Raw genomic sequence first — 16,367 nt, forward strand, 5'->3', positions numbered from 1 at the left:
CGGGATGCTGTGTGACTGTGTGAACTCTTGCGTTCACTCTTGGGCCATAAATAGGATCTCATCCTAGTTCCCAGAGCAGTGACAATGTTGTAAACTTCAAGTGCCATGAAACTCACTTGGGAACTGCAGTGGATTGAACTGTGTCTTCCTAAAGACATGTTGAATTCCAAACCCACCACCTATGAATGTGACCTTGTTTGGAGACAGGGTCTTCACAGATCTAACCAAGATGAGGTCAAAGTGGATTATAGCGGGCCCTAACCCAATGCCTGGTGTCCTCACGAGAAGAGGAAGATACGGACAGAGACCTGCAGGGAGAGCACCCCGTGAAGGCAGAGGCAGAGACTGAAGTGAGCTGTCTACAAGCCAAGCAATGCCAAGATCTGTGGCCACCATCAGAAGGTGGGAGAGAGACAAGAAGGCATCCTTCCCTAGAGCCTGCAGAGGAGCGTGGTCCTGTTGACACCTTGATTTCAGACCTTTGGACTCTCCAGCTAAGAGACAATAAATTTCTGTCATGTTCAGTCACTCAGCTAGTGGTGATTGTTACAGTAGCCCTGGGAAATGACTAGAAGAAGGTTGTTTAAAACGCAGATTTCTGGACCCCACACTCATAGATTCTGACTCATGGGCAGAGCTTATGGAAAGTGTTTTCATAAAAAGCTGGGCGATGCTTATTTGGGACTCAGGGAGTGGAATAAATCCAAGGTCACATCCATCGCTCTCAGCATCAAGACTATGGAATGTTTTGTAAACTGATTTCCTAGATCAAAATATGCTTAGTTGTCCCTGTAAATGATAAATTAACAAAAAGAAAAGAAAGAAATCCATGCTGCTGATTTATAAGAGAAGGTGTACAAGGAAAGTGGGTTAAATCAGTGTCTTAGATAAGCGTTCTTGTATCTTGCACACCTGTCTGGGCTCTGAGGCCTGCATTCAGGTTCACACCCGTCTTATCTTTATTACCTTCTTTATCTTTAACATTCTAATGTTGACCCAGTGGGGGAAGGGGGACATTGTTTTGAACTTAAGGCTATAACTCAATGGAGTCAGGAATGTTTTTACCAACTTCCATCTTGTCTCCTGCGTTTCCTTCGCTGCAGTCCACTCTGTAGCCGGAAGGATATCTCTATGCACAAGTCTGACTCTACTCTGCTTAACCCTCTTCCATAAAGTCCAAAATTGCTGCATGGCAAGAGGCTCTTTGTAATGGGCCCTGTTCACCTCTCCAGCCTCTTCTCCCCAGCCACTCACTAGCTGTTCCCCATGTGCCCTCCACCTCCAGCCAGTTTACTGGCCGACTCTCTCGCTTGGTCTCTTAGTTTAGAGGTCACTTTGTTGGGGAAACTTTCTTAACTCTCAAGGCTTGGCTAGGGGTCCTCCTATGTGTACCGTAGAACCCCTGTTTACCCTCATTGCAGCCTGTGTCACACTGGAGGAATGATTACTTCTGTCACCTCTCCCCAGTCTGTGTGTTCTCCAAGGACAAGGAAAATGTTTTACTTGGTGTTGTATCCTTAGTACCTGACACATTGCAGGACACACAAAACATGCTTAGTAGATATGCTGTGAGTTGATCGTTCTGAAACAAATGTTCTCACCTCCACCACTTAGTCTTCAGTTCTGGCCCCTGGGTAAGCCTAGAGGCTAACTTCTTTTCTCTCAGTTCTTGTGCTTAGGTTTCTGAGCAATACTAGGAAAAAGAAATATCATACAACCGTGATGACTGAACTCATCCCAGCCTCACCATCCTAACCTCTGCGTTTCCCAAATTGCTCTCATTCTTGCTTCATGGTACCAATGTGCTCCTCACTGCAGTAGTGCTGACATTTCGTCTCAACCACTTCTCATAGAAACGCAGGCCATCTGAGAAGGCTTCCATCGCCTCTTCTGGTTCCTCCTTGTTGTCTCTCTAAGTACAATCTGTCTCCCATTCCTTTGATTGCATCTTCTGTGGTCTCCTCTGTCACTTTGTTTTAGCTATAATTTCTTTTAGCTTTGAGCTTTTACTCTCCAAAGTCTCCTTCTCCTCAACTGGTACCATGCTTCTCTCTGACCCTTCTTACAACTTTTATTTCCACAAAATTCTTTCTCCTCAAATTTCTACAAAAATCCATCCATCCATCCATCCATCCATCATCCACCCCAGTCATCCATCCGTTCATCCCATCCATGCATTCATCCATCCATCCATCCATCCATCCATCCATCCATCCATCCATCCATCCAGTCATCCGATCCATCTACCCATCTATCCTTTAATCCATCCATCCATCCATCCATTCATCCACTCATTCATTCTTTCAATTCTCTACATACCATTCAATATGGTATTTTAAAAATGCAAATTAAAATTAGTTCATTTCATTGCTTAAAATTATCCAGGAGCTTTGCAAAGCACTTAAGAGAAAAATCTAAACTCCTTCCTCACTATTACCTTTAAGATCATGTCAGCATCCCATGATCTGGCTCTTGCTCATTTCCCTGACTTCATTTCCTCCATATGTGCCCTTGTCCTTGTGCTTCAGCCACACTGACCTTCTTTCTGTTTCTTGAGTATCTTCTCTTTAGAAAAATGTACATTATCTGTTCCTTTGTCTGGACAACTGCTCCTGCACTCTGCATGGCTGCCTTCTTCTCATTCATGCCTTGGTTCAAACACCACTTACTCAGTGAGTCCTCCCTTGACCACAAAACCTAAATTGGCACCTAGACTCTGTCCCAGCACACTCCAAAACACCAGCCAGTGCTCTTTCCTTCACAGAACTTACTACAGAATAAAATAAAATTTTGTCACTAATTTGTTTACTTTTTATCTGTTTCCTATCCCTGTCCTCAATGCTGGAATATAAACTTTGCAAGAGTGGTATCTTTGTCTGTCTTGTTCATCATTGCATCCGTAGGACCTGTAAAGTGCCTAGCACATATAGTAGCACATGCTAAATATTTGTTCAATGCACGCACGAAGAGAAGGACATTCTAGACAGACGGGAGAGCGTGAGTTAAAGTACAGAGTGTCTGTTGCAGAGATAAGTGATCTTAGATGGCTAGGTCATAAAATGTCAGACCACACTGGGGCCAGGAGGCTCCTGTGTGTGCAAGTTGACAGAGCTGGAATGCATGCATGCATTAAACAAATGTTATTGGAATCCTCCTATGTGTTGGGCAACTCTAGGAGCTCGCAATCTAGTAGGGAAAGACACACATACACATTACATTATAATATAAGCACAGACATTGTAATAATGTTATGAGTGCCACAATAAAGGTGTGTACAATGTGTAACAGGAGCCCAAGGGAGTCAGGGATTCAGTCTATGTGAGGGAGTCAAGGAGGGCATCACAGAAGGTGATGCCTTAGTTGGTCCTTAGCGGGGAAAGGTGCTTACCTGGCAGACATGGCAGGGAATGGTAACAATGCTCAGAGCCTGGATCCTACTTTCTTCCTTGATTCATGGAAAATGGTGACTTTCCAGCTCCCCTCCTACTTCTGATGACTTCTGACTCCTTTCTGGGTCCTAGCCCTCACTTTTAATACAGGCATTCTTGATGTCCTTTTCTATGAGATGGCCACACACTTCTGTCTAGGGCTATTGCAGACACTTGGGATTCAGTCATTATCTCCAAATCTCATTCTTTAACCCTGGCACTCCCCTCAGATAATTAGTTCAGTATCTCAACAACTTGTGAATTCCTTCCACTTGGACATTATCTTAAACTCGGTATTTCCAAAAACAAATCAGTGTTCTTCTCCTCTTCAGATCTACTCTTTCTCTTTTGTTGCCTCCATTTCTTCTTCAGCCACCCAGGTTAGTGTCTTTAGGGTAAACCTGGTTCTTCGCTAATTCTTATATCCCAAATTCTATTAAGTAAGATGTCCTTAGGTTCTACCTCAGAGATATTCTCATATACCTTCCTACCTTTCTATTTTTTATGTTGGGCTTCCTCAACCACTCCTTGTGATTGCTTTTTTAACTTCTGAATTTATTTTTTGGCCTTCCCTCCCTCTCTTCTTTGATCTATCCTTCACATTTGATAAAAGTTATTTTCCTAAAGCAGATCAAAACATAAAATATCTCGGCTCAAAAGACTTTAGCAGCTCCCCATTTCCCACAGAAAGACCAAGCTCTTGCACTAAGCATCATGGCTCTGATGATCCAGGCCTTCTCGATGTTTCCAGTTCTGTCTACTCACACACACTGGAGCCTCTGGGCTCCAGTGCACTCTGACATTTTATGACCTATTCATCTAAGATCACTTATCTTTGCCAATACACACTCTGTACTTTTATCTCATGCTCTCCCATCTGTCTAGTATGTCCTTCCCTTCATTTCCATATGTTGAAACCCTACCTGTCTTTCAAAATTCCATTCAGATATCATTTCCTGGGTAAATCTTCACTCATTTTCACTCAATCTTCTTACTGGTTAAAATTAGTCATTCTCGTGTGTGTGTCCTAGAACACTTGTTTACTCATTACATTTAGCATTTGCCGTATTGTCCTCACATTACATTTATTTATACACATTTTAAAATTCTTACTTTATTACATTTCTTTTATATTTAAAGGTTCTTCTTTTCTTTTCTATCTTGTATCATTTTCTTTCTGCTTGAAGGATTTCCTTTAATATTTCTTGTAGTTTGAGTCTGCTGGTGATGAATAATTTAGCATTTTGTATGTCTGAAGATGTATTTATTTTCTCTCATTTTTGTTGGATATAAAAATTCTGAGTTGGCAGTCTTCTTTTCTCTGAAGATTTTGCTCCACTGTCTTCTGGTTTGCATTGTTTCCATTGAGAAATCTACTGACACTCTTATCTTTGTGCCTCTGCATCTGTATGTTGTGTGTGTGTGTGTGTGTGTGTGAAGCTGTTTTAAATATTTTTTTCTTCGTCACTGGTTGTGAGAAATTTGTTGCTCAAATTGATTGCCTTGGTGTAGTTTTCCTCTTTTTTTTTTTTTTGTCAGTGGGACTTGTTGAGCATCTTGAATGTGTGTGTTTATAGTTTTTGTCGAACTATAGCTTTGGCTGTCATTTCTTCAAATCCTTTTTTCTGTCTCCTTTCCTCTCTCTGCTTCTTTGGAAAGTCAGAAAAACATATATTAAGCCTGTGAAGTTGCCCTACTGCTTACTCATTATATTTTTCTGTAATTATTTTTTGGCTTTTTTCCTTTTGTGTTTCTTTCATATTAGATGATTTATATTGCCATATCTTCCAGTTCATTAATCTTTTTATTTCTTCACAGTGTACAATTTGCTGTTAATCCAGTCCAGTGTGCTTTTTATCTCACACATTGTATTTTCAACTGTAGAAGTTGGATTTGGATCTTTTATTTTTAATAGCTCTCATGTTGCTATTTAACATGCTTATTTTTTTCTAGCTTCCTACACATATAGAATACAATTAAGTTACTGTTTAGATGTCTTCGTCTGCTAATTCTATCACTTTCAAGTTTGTTTCTATTGATTGTATCTTCTCCTCAGTATGAATTATTTGCATGCCTGATTTTATATATATATTTTACAGTTTAGTAGTGTTAAGTATATTTACATGGTTGTGCAACAGATCTCCAGAGCCTTTTCATCTTGCAAAATTGAAACTCTATTCCCATTAATAGTATCTCTCCATTATATCTTTTTACTTTCAGCCTTGGGCAGCTGTCATTCTACTTTGTGTTGTTATGAATTTGACCACCTTAGATACTTCACATAAGTGAACTAATATAGTGTTTGCCCTTTTGTGACTGTCTTATTTCACTTACCATAATATCCTCAAGGCTTATCCACATTGTAGCATGACAAGACTTACTTCCTTTTTAAGGCTAAATAATATTCCATTGTATGTACATTTTGCTTTTCCATTTGTCCATTAATGGACACTTGCATTGCCTCTGCCTTTTGGCTATTGTGAATACTGCTACTGTGAAATGGGTGTGCAACGTGCCTGGTAATTTTTGATTCGATATCAGACATTATACATTTTAGTTATTTGGATGATTCCTATATTTGTATTCTTAGAAATATTCTTGAGGCTTGTTCTGAGATGCAGAATATGTAGAAATGCTTTGATGATTTTAAGGTTTGCTTTTAAGTTTTTTTTTTTTTGGGGGGGGTGTGTTACCAGTGCAACCCTCAGTCTAGAGTTAGTTTTTCCTTGCTGCTGGGTTACTATGTTAAGTTACCTTGTTAAGTACCATTCCTGACACTCCATGAATGATGTGGCTTTCCACTCTGGCTGATGAGAATATAAACTACTTATGATTCTGTGTCAGCTCCAGGGATTATTTCCTCTGCTCCTTCTCTGTGGTCTTTCCCAGACTTTGGGTAGTTCTCTCACATGCATGTCCTTATCAGTACTTAGCTAACGACAAGTACTTTGTGCTGCAAACTGTAACTGTCTTGGCTTCTGCAGACTTACAGCTCCATTTCTTCGGCTGAGAGAGAGTGCACTGCATCACCTACATTCCCCTTCGCTGCACCCAGGCCTGGAAACTCTCTCTCGGCGGTAAGCTAGGACAATTGTAAAGCCCACCTCACATATTTCATCTCTCTTAGGAATCACTGTCCTGTGTTGCCTGAAATCTAATTTGTGAAAGCTCTTTTTTATTTTTATTTCTTCTTCTGGTTTTTAGTGTTTCTCGTGGGAAGGTTAATCTGGTCCCTTTTAGTCTACGTTAGCCAGTAGTGGGAGTCTCATTAGCATTAATTATTAATAATTACTCTCCTCACACATAGCAATATGGCGTTCTATCAGCAAAGTGCTTGATCCTGTTTAAGACACTGAGGAAGACTTTCCTCAATCCATAAGGTTCACAGTGAGGGTTTTAAGTACCTCATTAAGTACTTAGAATTCTGCCATCCAGGAAACACATGAAAACAAAGAGTATAATCTCTCTCTTATGATGTTTAAAATATTAGCCTCATAAAGACATCACAGTTTCCTGGTGAATACTTACTGAATAAACAAGGGACTAGTTCCAAAGCTGTAGGGGAAGGGAGTGACTAGATTACTGACAGCACATAGGATGCCGCCTTTGCAGATTCCCTCAGGGGCAGCAATGAACTCCATCTCTGAAAATAGACGATCACAAATTTTCTTTGTGTGCTACCGAAGCACATGAATCTCTGTAAAGTTGATACTGACTGACTTTTTTTCCAGCTGAGCTCCAGAGGCTATTTGCCAAATACCATGGAGGAGGCATCTCCCTGGAGTACCTGAGCACCCTTGTTCACTGGGATGGTCACAGCAAAAGACTGGTGCCTCTGCACACCTGCCCATCTGAGAGGCGGACTTGCCATTGACCCTTCCTTGAAATGCCTTGAGGTATTGGTTTTGCTTCCTAATTTCTCTGCTTGAAATTCCTTCTCCACAGGCCTATACTTTCATCAGAATATTTATTTTTTCATGTCCTTTATTTTTATTTTTTTAGAGGCCAGATCTTGCTCTGTCACCCAGGCTGGAGTGCAGTGGTGCAATCATAGCTCACTGCAGTCTTGAACTCCTGGGTTCAAGCTATCCTTCTGCCTCAGCCTCCTGAGTAGCTAGGACTATAAGCACATGCTACCATGCCTGGCTCATTAAAAAATTTTTTTTCTTTTTGTAGAGACAAGATCTCACTGCCCAGGCTGGTATCAAATTACTGGCGTCTAGCAAGCCTCCTGCCTGGGCCTCCCAAAGTGCTGGGATTACAGGCATGAGCCACCACACCTGGCCTGTTTGTTCGTGTCTTGGATGATGGCTTGTTGTGTCTTCACACAACATATTAAGTCATCTTAAACTAAGAGTGAAGGATCTTAGGCCATGGCTCCTAAGTTTCATGTGGCTGTTCAAAGGCAGCCTGAAGCTCCTAATCTCTGTTTGGGAGGCAGTGAAGTATGGCAGAAAAAGCACAGGAATATGAGTTGGGAGAGCTGGAATCTAATAACCTGGTTCTATTGCTAATACACCAGAGCAGTTATTTAGCTTCTGTTTTCTCATCCTAAGTGAAAATTAATGAAAAGAAGTAATGATGTTCCCATTTGTTGAATCTCATTCTATGCCAGACTCTATATTAAGTGTTCCACATGCATTTTTTTTTATTTTCACAGAAACCTTTTTTAGAGATTAATTGTTTTTATTCCCATTTTATAGTTAAAGAAACTAGAGCTTAGAGAGTTTAAGCAATATGTGTGCCTAGTAAGTGACAGAGCTAGTATGAAAACTCAGGTTTGTTCATCAGGTTACATCATTAGCTTACCTTTAAAATTCTTTCCTTGCATAAAATGCCACGACTATACCACAATGTAGAAGGCCTACAGTAATCACAGAGCTCTTGTGGTTAATGGCATTTGAACTTCAGAGTCACGTGAATATAATCAATAGAAACAAACATATTAGGCATCTTATATGCCTCATTTCTAGACAATGTCTCTTTTAATACCAGTCTCTGCTGATTCCTTCTGGAATTCCAGTTAGATATTTGCTGGATACTTCCATTTTATCCTCCACGTATTTCAATCTCTTTCTCTTTCTTTTCTAGATTCTGTGTAATAAACTCAGGTTTATCTTCAGTTTGCCAATTCTTTCTTCAATTTTGTCTAATTATCTGTGCAACACATGCACTAAGATGCTTTTAAAACATCAACCCTAATTTTATTTTTATAAGTTCTATATTTTTAAGTCTGCCTATTCACTTTTCATCTTATTATTATATTTTATCATCATTCATCTTGTTTCTTACATATTTGATTATCCTTTTCTTAAATCATTAAAAATTTTACTATTTTAACCTTATACAAGAGTTCTAGTCTCAGAAGTTCTTACTGAATCCTACTGCTTGTTTTGTCTGCTGGCTCTCACTCATGGTAGTTTCTTTCTTTGTGTGCTGTGTGTGAACTCATGTTTGAGAGTCGTGCATTGGTTTTCTATTCAAGGTTACCGCAGTCCGTGGATACATTTTTGTATTACTTTTGCATCATCTTGGGTAGCAAGTTTGATACCTAAATGTGTGTGAGATCTAACCTAAAGTTTTGAATTTCCAGAGGGAACTTTAAAAATGCCCACCCGGTCAGAGACAGAAAGGCTTTCTCTTTTTCTGCCTGTGCTGGTGGGTTCATTGTTCCCCTGAGTTATCTTCAAGGGTCTTGTCTGTATATGGGAGTTTCAGTTTCGTCTCCTAGCTCCTCTGGGTAACTGAGATAAATCCCTGCCTCACCCTGTCAACCAACTCCATGCTGCCACAGTGTGGGCTCACATCATCTTCACCTTTTTTTTTTTTTTTTGAGTCAGGGTCTTGCCTTGTTGCCCAGGCTGTAGTGCAGTGGTGCGATTATGGCTTATTGCAGCCTTGACCTCCTGGACTCAATTGATCCTCCCACCTCAGCCTTCCAAGTAGCTGTGCCAGCTAATTTTTTGTTTTTTGTATTTTTTGTAGAGACCAGGGTTGGGGGGTTTCAACTTGTTGCCCAGGCTGGTCTTAAACTCTTGAGTTCAAGCAATGTGGGTAGATCCAATCCCAAAGTGTTGGGATTACAGGTGCGAGCCACTGCACTCGACCACCATCCTCACCATGGATTTTGGTTTCCTCTTTATTTATAGGCTTTGGGGAGTTACTTCCAGTCACCTAACTATGCATTTAAAATAAATCCCATATTTAATTTGGCATATCTAATTGTATTATAGTGGGAAAGTTTCCAGTTATTAAATCTGTAATTTTGCTGAAAATGGAAGTTATTTATTAACCTACATATCACCACAGTTCTTCAAGGCAAGCGTGGTTATCTCCAGTTTGTAAATAAAAAAGGGCTTCAGGGAGGCTCAGTAACTTGCCTGGCATCACACAACCAGAGCATCAAATCTTGCCTGCAGAGGCTTCTTGGGGCCAGGAGAGTGTGTTTTAATGCATTGGGCCAGGCTCCCCAAATTCTCCACAACTGCCCCTGTCTCTCCTCTCCCTTATCCTGCTCAGCTTCACAGTTACTTACTTTTCTGGCCCCCGAAGGCCTTTGAGCAGGTGGTACCAATTCCAAATCCTACTGCAAGGGCCACTGCAGATTTGTCCGATGTTGACTCCTCTGTGTTGCTGCTGCTAGCTTCCCAGCCTGTTCATTTTATTCCATTGCCAATGTAGCCCAAAGCAAACACACACGATTTCCTATTTTTTCTGTTATTTTTCACAGTCTATCAAAAAATGTATGGTCCCATCTTCCAAAATCAGAACATCCACTAGTGTCTGCATCTAGTAAGTCTGAGAAAGGTGAGAGTGCCTCCCTGTCAATAATGCTCATCCCAGCCGTGCGCCAGGACGGAATGCCCTAGTGCAGCTTGGTTGAACGGTCCATCCAGCGGAGGGCTACCCCTGCCTTACAGCCCTGTGGCATGGATATAATTCCTTACTTACCACTAACTTGTCTTCAAAGGCTGTCTGTAGCTCCATGTTATGCATACCTCTACCAGAAAATTCACCTTCTTAAGACTCAGTTTAAGGCTTGTCTCCATAGTGAAGGCTCACCCTCCTGGGCACTTCCATATGCGTGATCCTGATAGGATTTTATGGTGGTCTCAGAAGCATCATTGTGCTTTGTCTCTCCAGTGAGATGGTAAAGTCCTCTAGAACAGGCGTTTTTTTCCCCAATATCTTTTTTATTCATCGTAGAATAAAGTCATGTTTTAGCCACACAGGAAGAATGGATACCTTAAAATAGACTTCCATTTTTATTAAAATGTTGAAGGGAGGTTGGTTGATGGGTACAACAAATAGAAATGAATAAGATCTACTATTTGATAGCACAATAGGGTGATCAATTACAATTTAGTTATACATTTAAAAGTAACTAAGAGCGTAATTAGATTGTTGTAACAGAAAGGATAAATGCTTGAGGTGGTGGATACCCCACTCATCCTGATGTGATTATTATTGTATGCCTGCACCAAAATCTCATGCACCCCATAAATATATACACCTACTATGTGCCCAGAAAAGCAAAAACAAAAAAATTTTTTAAAGTTAGAAAAGTAAAGAAGCTAATGACTTTTTTATGTTGAATCTCCAAATTTGACACTTGTTTAAATGTTCCAGGTGAGAAAATTTTTCTGTGTTACCGTCATCACTGTTTAGCATTTTCAGTGATGCTATAACATACATTGGAATTTGTTCTTTCAGGCCAGAAACACTGAGGGCATCTTATTTACACTTAACTCCATCTGGTGAAAAAAAAAATGGAGCAGCAAAACTAATAGCTCGGATTTGGACCCCACGATGACAAGGCCCAAGATGATGGATAATTTTCCTTCTTCACCATAGTGTTAAACCTAGCCATTGTGATAAATTAAGTGACTTTTGGCTTTATGACTTTCAGTGTAAATATTGGATTACCTTATCAATTCAAAGGACTTCAGAACTGTTGTCTGTTTTTAGGCAAATATTCTAGTCACTGAACACCCAGAGCCACTATCAAAAGCCAGTAATGGTTTAATAGTTGTTTTATGTCTCTTTGTACTGCTGTTTACCTTTGTTTCATGTTCCTAACTAGTTGTTGATTTCCTTAAAGGCTGGAGCTGGCTCACGCCCAGTGGTGGGATTTAGTGTTTTCTTTTTTATTTATCAAATATTTTAAAATATTAACATTTTATAAATGTTAAATCATTGAATCCTCATAGCTTCTTATGAGTTAGGTATCCTGTAATACTTCCATTTTGCAGATGAGGAAGTGAGGTGTAGAGACATTAAGTAATTTCACAAGGTCACACAATTCGTTATATGGCCAGGATTCTGACCTAGGAGATCTGGCTCAGAATTTGTGCTCTTAACCAAAAATGCTGTTAGATTTCAGCAATTTCTGTTTTAATGCTTTAAACTGAACAGAATTTTAATGTCATGGAGGGACGGGAAGGAAGAACATTTTCTCCTCCTTCCTACTCTCAAATCAGGGCTGGAATATACGTGTAGACTATATAACGTTTACTTAGAGCACTCATGGAGTTTAGCTTACGGTAAACATGTATTTGATTTCCAGCTCTTTGCAAAACGCAAACAAGCTTTGTACTTGTTTGTCTTAGTGTTATGTCTTGGCATACTTTCCCAGATGGCTAAATGAGAACTTAGAAGTTGCAGGAGTAATCGTTTAGTTGAATGGCTATAAAATTAATAGAGTCTTTCTTCAGTACCTTCTATCTCTCTTTCCATCTCTCTCTGGTTGAGTGGGGATTAGAAGTTGGACTAATATGAGAAAACCGGGAGTCTGTGAAGTGTCGTATCTGATACTGGCAGCATCCTGCTCTGAATGAGGTTACACAGATTGCATAACTCACAGAGACAGGGTTCAGGATCGGAAAAGGAGGATTAAAACAAATGCTAAATTGAGTTTGTATGTGGAGGATAGCGTTCATTTTAAATCCAGAAATATTCATGGAGACCTGTAATGTTTTTCATCTAACACCTAAGAACTAGAATCATAGTATCAAAACTTAAGTGAAACAACTCTGATTTTTTTTTTTAGTAAAGTGAACCTGAAAAGTATATGCAATTTTCCCTGCATATGTCTGGAAATTTATTTGTAGCGATACACAGTACATGTGATAAAATATGAAACAGAGGGAGGCATTGTTTAAAATTACTAATTATTAACATGTTAGTTAATGATGTGGATTAAATATTTAAAATAGAGAAAAACAACGCACATTTTAAAACTTTGGATATTCCTCTTTATTACGGTCATGCAAGCCACTGATTATTATTCCGTTTGGTTAGGGCATTAGAACTGGAGAACTAGCACACAATTTTAGGGTGGAACTAATCACATCAACCCTTTAATACAAATCTAGATGTACTTTTGTTAGGACTTTTGAATGTGGGACCAGAAGCGAAAGAGTCAGATTCTAATCACCTGGGTTAGGACTTGGCCCAAGCACCTGGCCCATGTGTCCCTGCCAAAGCAAGAAGGGCCAGGAGCAGTGAGATTTTCATTTAGATCCCATTTAAGAGCAAGGTTTTTAAAATTAGCTTGGACTTCCCTCTAGGTTGGGTACTTGGGAAATGCCACTGCTGTGACTCTCAGAGGCTCACTCCTCATGTTATATGAATTTGTAGAGGACTTTAAAGCTCGTCCATATGTCACTCGATCCCAGGTAGTCCGGAGACGTAGCAACGTGACCAGGTTGAAATAGAGAAGTGATGAATTTCCTTGGTAGGGGAATTCTTCATCACCCAATAGTGATGGATGCTCCTTGCAGCTCCAGCAAGAGGCACGCAGTGTGCATTTAGGAAAGCTATGATGCCGTAATGTTACATTCACCATTTACCGAATATTGTTCATGATCTCTGAGGTTTCTCTGGGTCTTGTCCATTCTCCTGGGCCAGTCTATACAGTTTGGTCTTGAGGAAAGCTTCAGCTAAACAAAAAGGCATGGGGTTTGGAATCAGGGTGACCTTCTCACCATCATCATCTGCTCTGTGATTTGGGGCAAATGGTCCTTCCTGGGCATCAGTGTCTTCATCTGTAAAATGCACTGAGAATGAGGACACCCAGGGTAGTTTAGAGGATGAAGCAGCTGGGGTGTGCATAGTGCCCAGTGCTCAGTGGTGTTTAATAAGCATGCAGGCTCCTCCGCCACTTGCCCGGCAGTGACCCCCAGTGCTCTCTTGTGACCTGAGAGCTCTGGCGCAGACCTCCAAGGGGACGCCAGCGAGGAGCTGATCTCCTTCCGTTGAGGCCCTTTTCTCAACCATAGAAAAAAAGAGTGGCTGAGGAGAGGTGTCCAGTGACCACAGTGCAGGAATGGCACGAGAGCATTCGTTTCCTTCCCAAATGCTGCCTCTTTCCCCTGATCAGTTCACTGACCTTTTAACCCAGCCCCCTTTCCCTTAAAAAATCGTTGCATTAAAGATGAAAAACATATTTTAAAATGTAATCATTGTGTAAACCAAAAATAAAATCCTAAGCACCCCCACCAATGGAACGGGGCCCCTCTTGACCAAGGGGACCCCAGAGAAATCCAAAATACTGAATTCCAAGCCACAAGGGAAGGCAGGTTGCACGTGCCTCCTCATACCTCCTTCTTTTTGGAGTTTGGGCACAACTGACCAGCATTAACATTAAAATGGAAATCGTAAGACAGAAAAAACAGACTCTTTTTGGCAATAAGATACCAAATTCCTACCTGACTCTGGTATAGTGTCATATGACAGATGGCAGACCCTGAAGGATATAAAAATATTTTTCCCAAAATATATTCCTTTGATGTATTTTAAAACGATCCTGCAAAGTTGTCTTTTGTGGGGGAAATTTGCATCTGTAGAGAATCTCTATTAATGCAACCAGGCCTTTCCCAGATCTAGGAGAGATTAACTGAGTCTGACGCCTTTTAAGGCCTGAAAAGAAACCTTTTCCATTTATTCTTTCTGAAGGTTGCTACCTGAAGGCTTCATCTACATAACAAGAATCTTGGCTTCCACTCTGCCTTATCTTAATTAAACCATTTCTCTCTACTGACTTCAAGTCTTTATACAAAGCTTAACTCTTTCAACCAATTGCCAAACGGAAAATCTTTGAATCCACCTCTACCTGCAAGTCCCCACTTTGAGATGTACTGCCTCTTCGGGCTGAACCGATGTGTATCTTACATGTATTGATTTATGTCTTTGCTTATAACCCCTATCTCCGTAAAATGTATAAAACCATACTCTAACCCAACTACCTCAGGCACAGTTTCTCAGGACCTCTTGAGACTGCTCCCTGGGCCATGGTCACTCATACTGGCTCTGAATAAACCTCTTTAGATATTTTACAGAGTTTGCTTTCCTTCACCAACAACAGACAGACATGAAAACACGGGAGGATCCAGAGCTTGCTCCCACCTCCAAGCCAGGGCATGCAGGACACCGTCTTTCATGTGTGGCAAGGATTGCCGTTGGAGCACATCGTTCACTCAGGGACTCGGGTGTGGCTGGGCTGGCCTGCGGGGGCTGTGGTGGGTCTGCTGGGAGCTGTTTTCCAGAGGACATGTGTGCTGCTGTGGAGCATGTGTGGAGCATGTGTGGACATGTGTGGAGCATGTGTGCTGCTGTGGCAGGGAAGCTGACTTCACATCCATGCAGGGGTGTCTTATTCCTAGTGTGCACCAGCTCCTAGGTGGTGGAGGGGCGGTCAGGGAGCAGAGTGTGCCTTTATTTCCTGCCAGCAGGTCCGGTGGCTTCTCCTGACATAAGAGATGATGGATCCCAGCAGCTTGCTAGTCATGGAGGGTGACCCCTTGATGGGGACTTCACTGCCCTCACAAGGGACAGCTTTTGTGCAAGCAGCAGGCCCATCTCTCCCATGGTGAGGTCTGTGGTGCTGAAACCGCCTCTACAGGGTTGACAAGAACCGCACGCTGGGTTCTGTCCGGATGGAAACAGAGTTATAATTCAGCATGAGCCAGGCTGCACCGTGGCCCACTTCCTTGTGTCCACAAGTCTGACCATTTGTGTTCCCATTGTTCCTTCAGACAGCAGCTCTGACGCTGGAATCATAAGGCTTTTGTTTAAGGATCGCTTAAGAGGGTTTTCAGACCCCAAATTCCAGAAATCAGTTTGAGGACCTCCACCGGGAGTGGGATCAGCATGATAATACGACGCCTTCCTCTCTCCCTGCCCCCTGACCTCACTCTGCACTCTTCGACCAGCCAAGAACGTCCACACTTTGGTCCCATCCAAAACCCATAAAAGCCCTAACCCCAAATTCCTCAGGGAGATGGATTTGACGTTCCTTCTCATTCCCTTGTTCAGTGACCCAACGATGAAACCTGTTGTTTGCTGCGACCTGGTGTCTTGGCACATTGACTTGCTGTGCACATCGGGCAATGAAGCTATTATGCTTGCAGTGTCCCAGCAGGGCAGTGCCTTCCTAGCTCCCGTGGCACCAGCTGCTCTGTGGGCTCCAGAATCCTCAGCAGATCTCACGGAAAGGACAGATACCATGGGGTCATTGAGGAGGAATTGACACTTTTTGAAAGGGGACAAATTGGAAGAGAAATTGGGGATCCTGGGATGGTGAGTGTGGGCAGAGGTTGAGAAAGTCTGTGTCTGACCATCCAGAGACCCCAGACTTGCCTGTGGGCTGGGCTGGGCTGGCCTGGGAAGCCCAGGTTGTATTTGTGAGTGCATTGTGATTTTATGTACCCATTTATATCAAGGAAGTCACAGAGGAACACTGATGGAAAGGAAGTTGACTAAAATTGTAGATGTGACTATGTCACCCAAAAACTCAGACAAAAAGAGACAAGAATGATATATTTGGTAGAAAAATGCAAGCCAGGCTTTAGCGCTGGAAATCAACTTAGACCTGTGGCCCAAGGCAGAAGGCACTGTCTCGAGCCAGGGTGAGTGCAGCTGGGAATGACACAGTGGATT

Source organism: Chlorocebus sabaeus, chromosome 3 (genome assembly GCF_047675955.1).
Source record: "Chlorocebus sabaeus isolate Y175 chromosome 3, mChlSab1.0.hap1, whole genome shotgun sequence".
Taxonomy (NCBI): domain Eukaryota; kingdom Metazoa; phylum Chordata; class Mammalia; order Primates; family Cercopithecidae; genus Chlorocebus; species Chlorocebus sabaeus.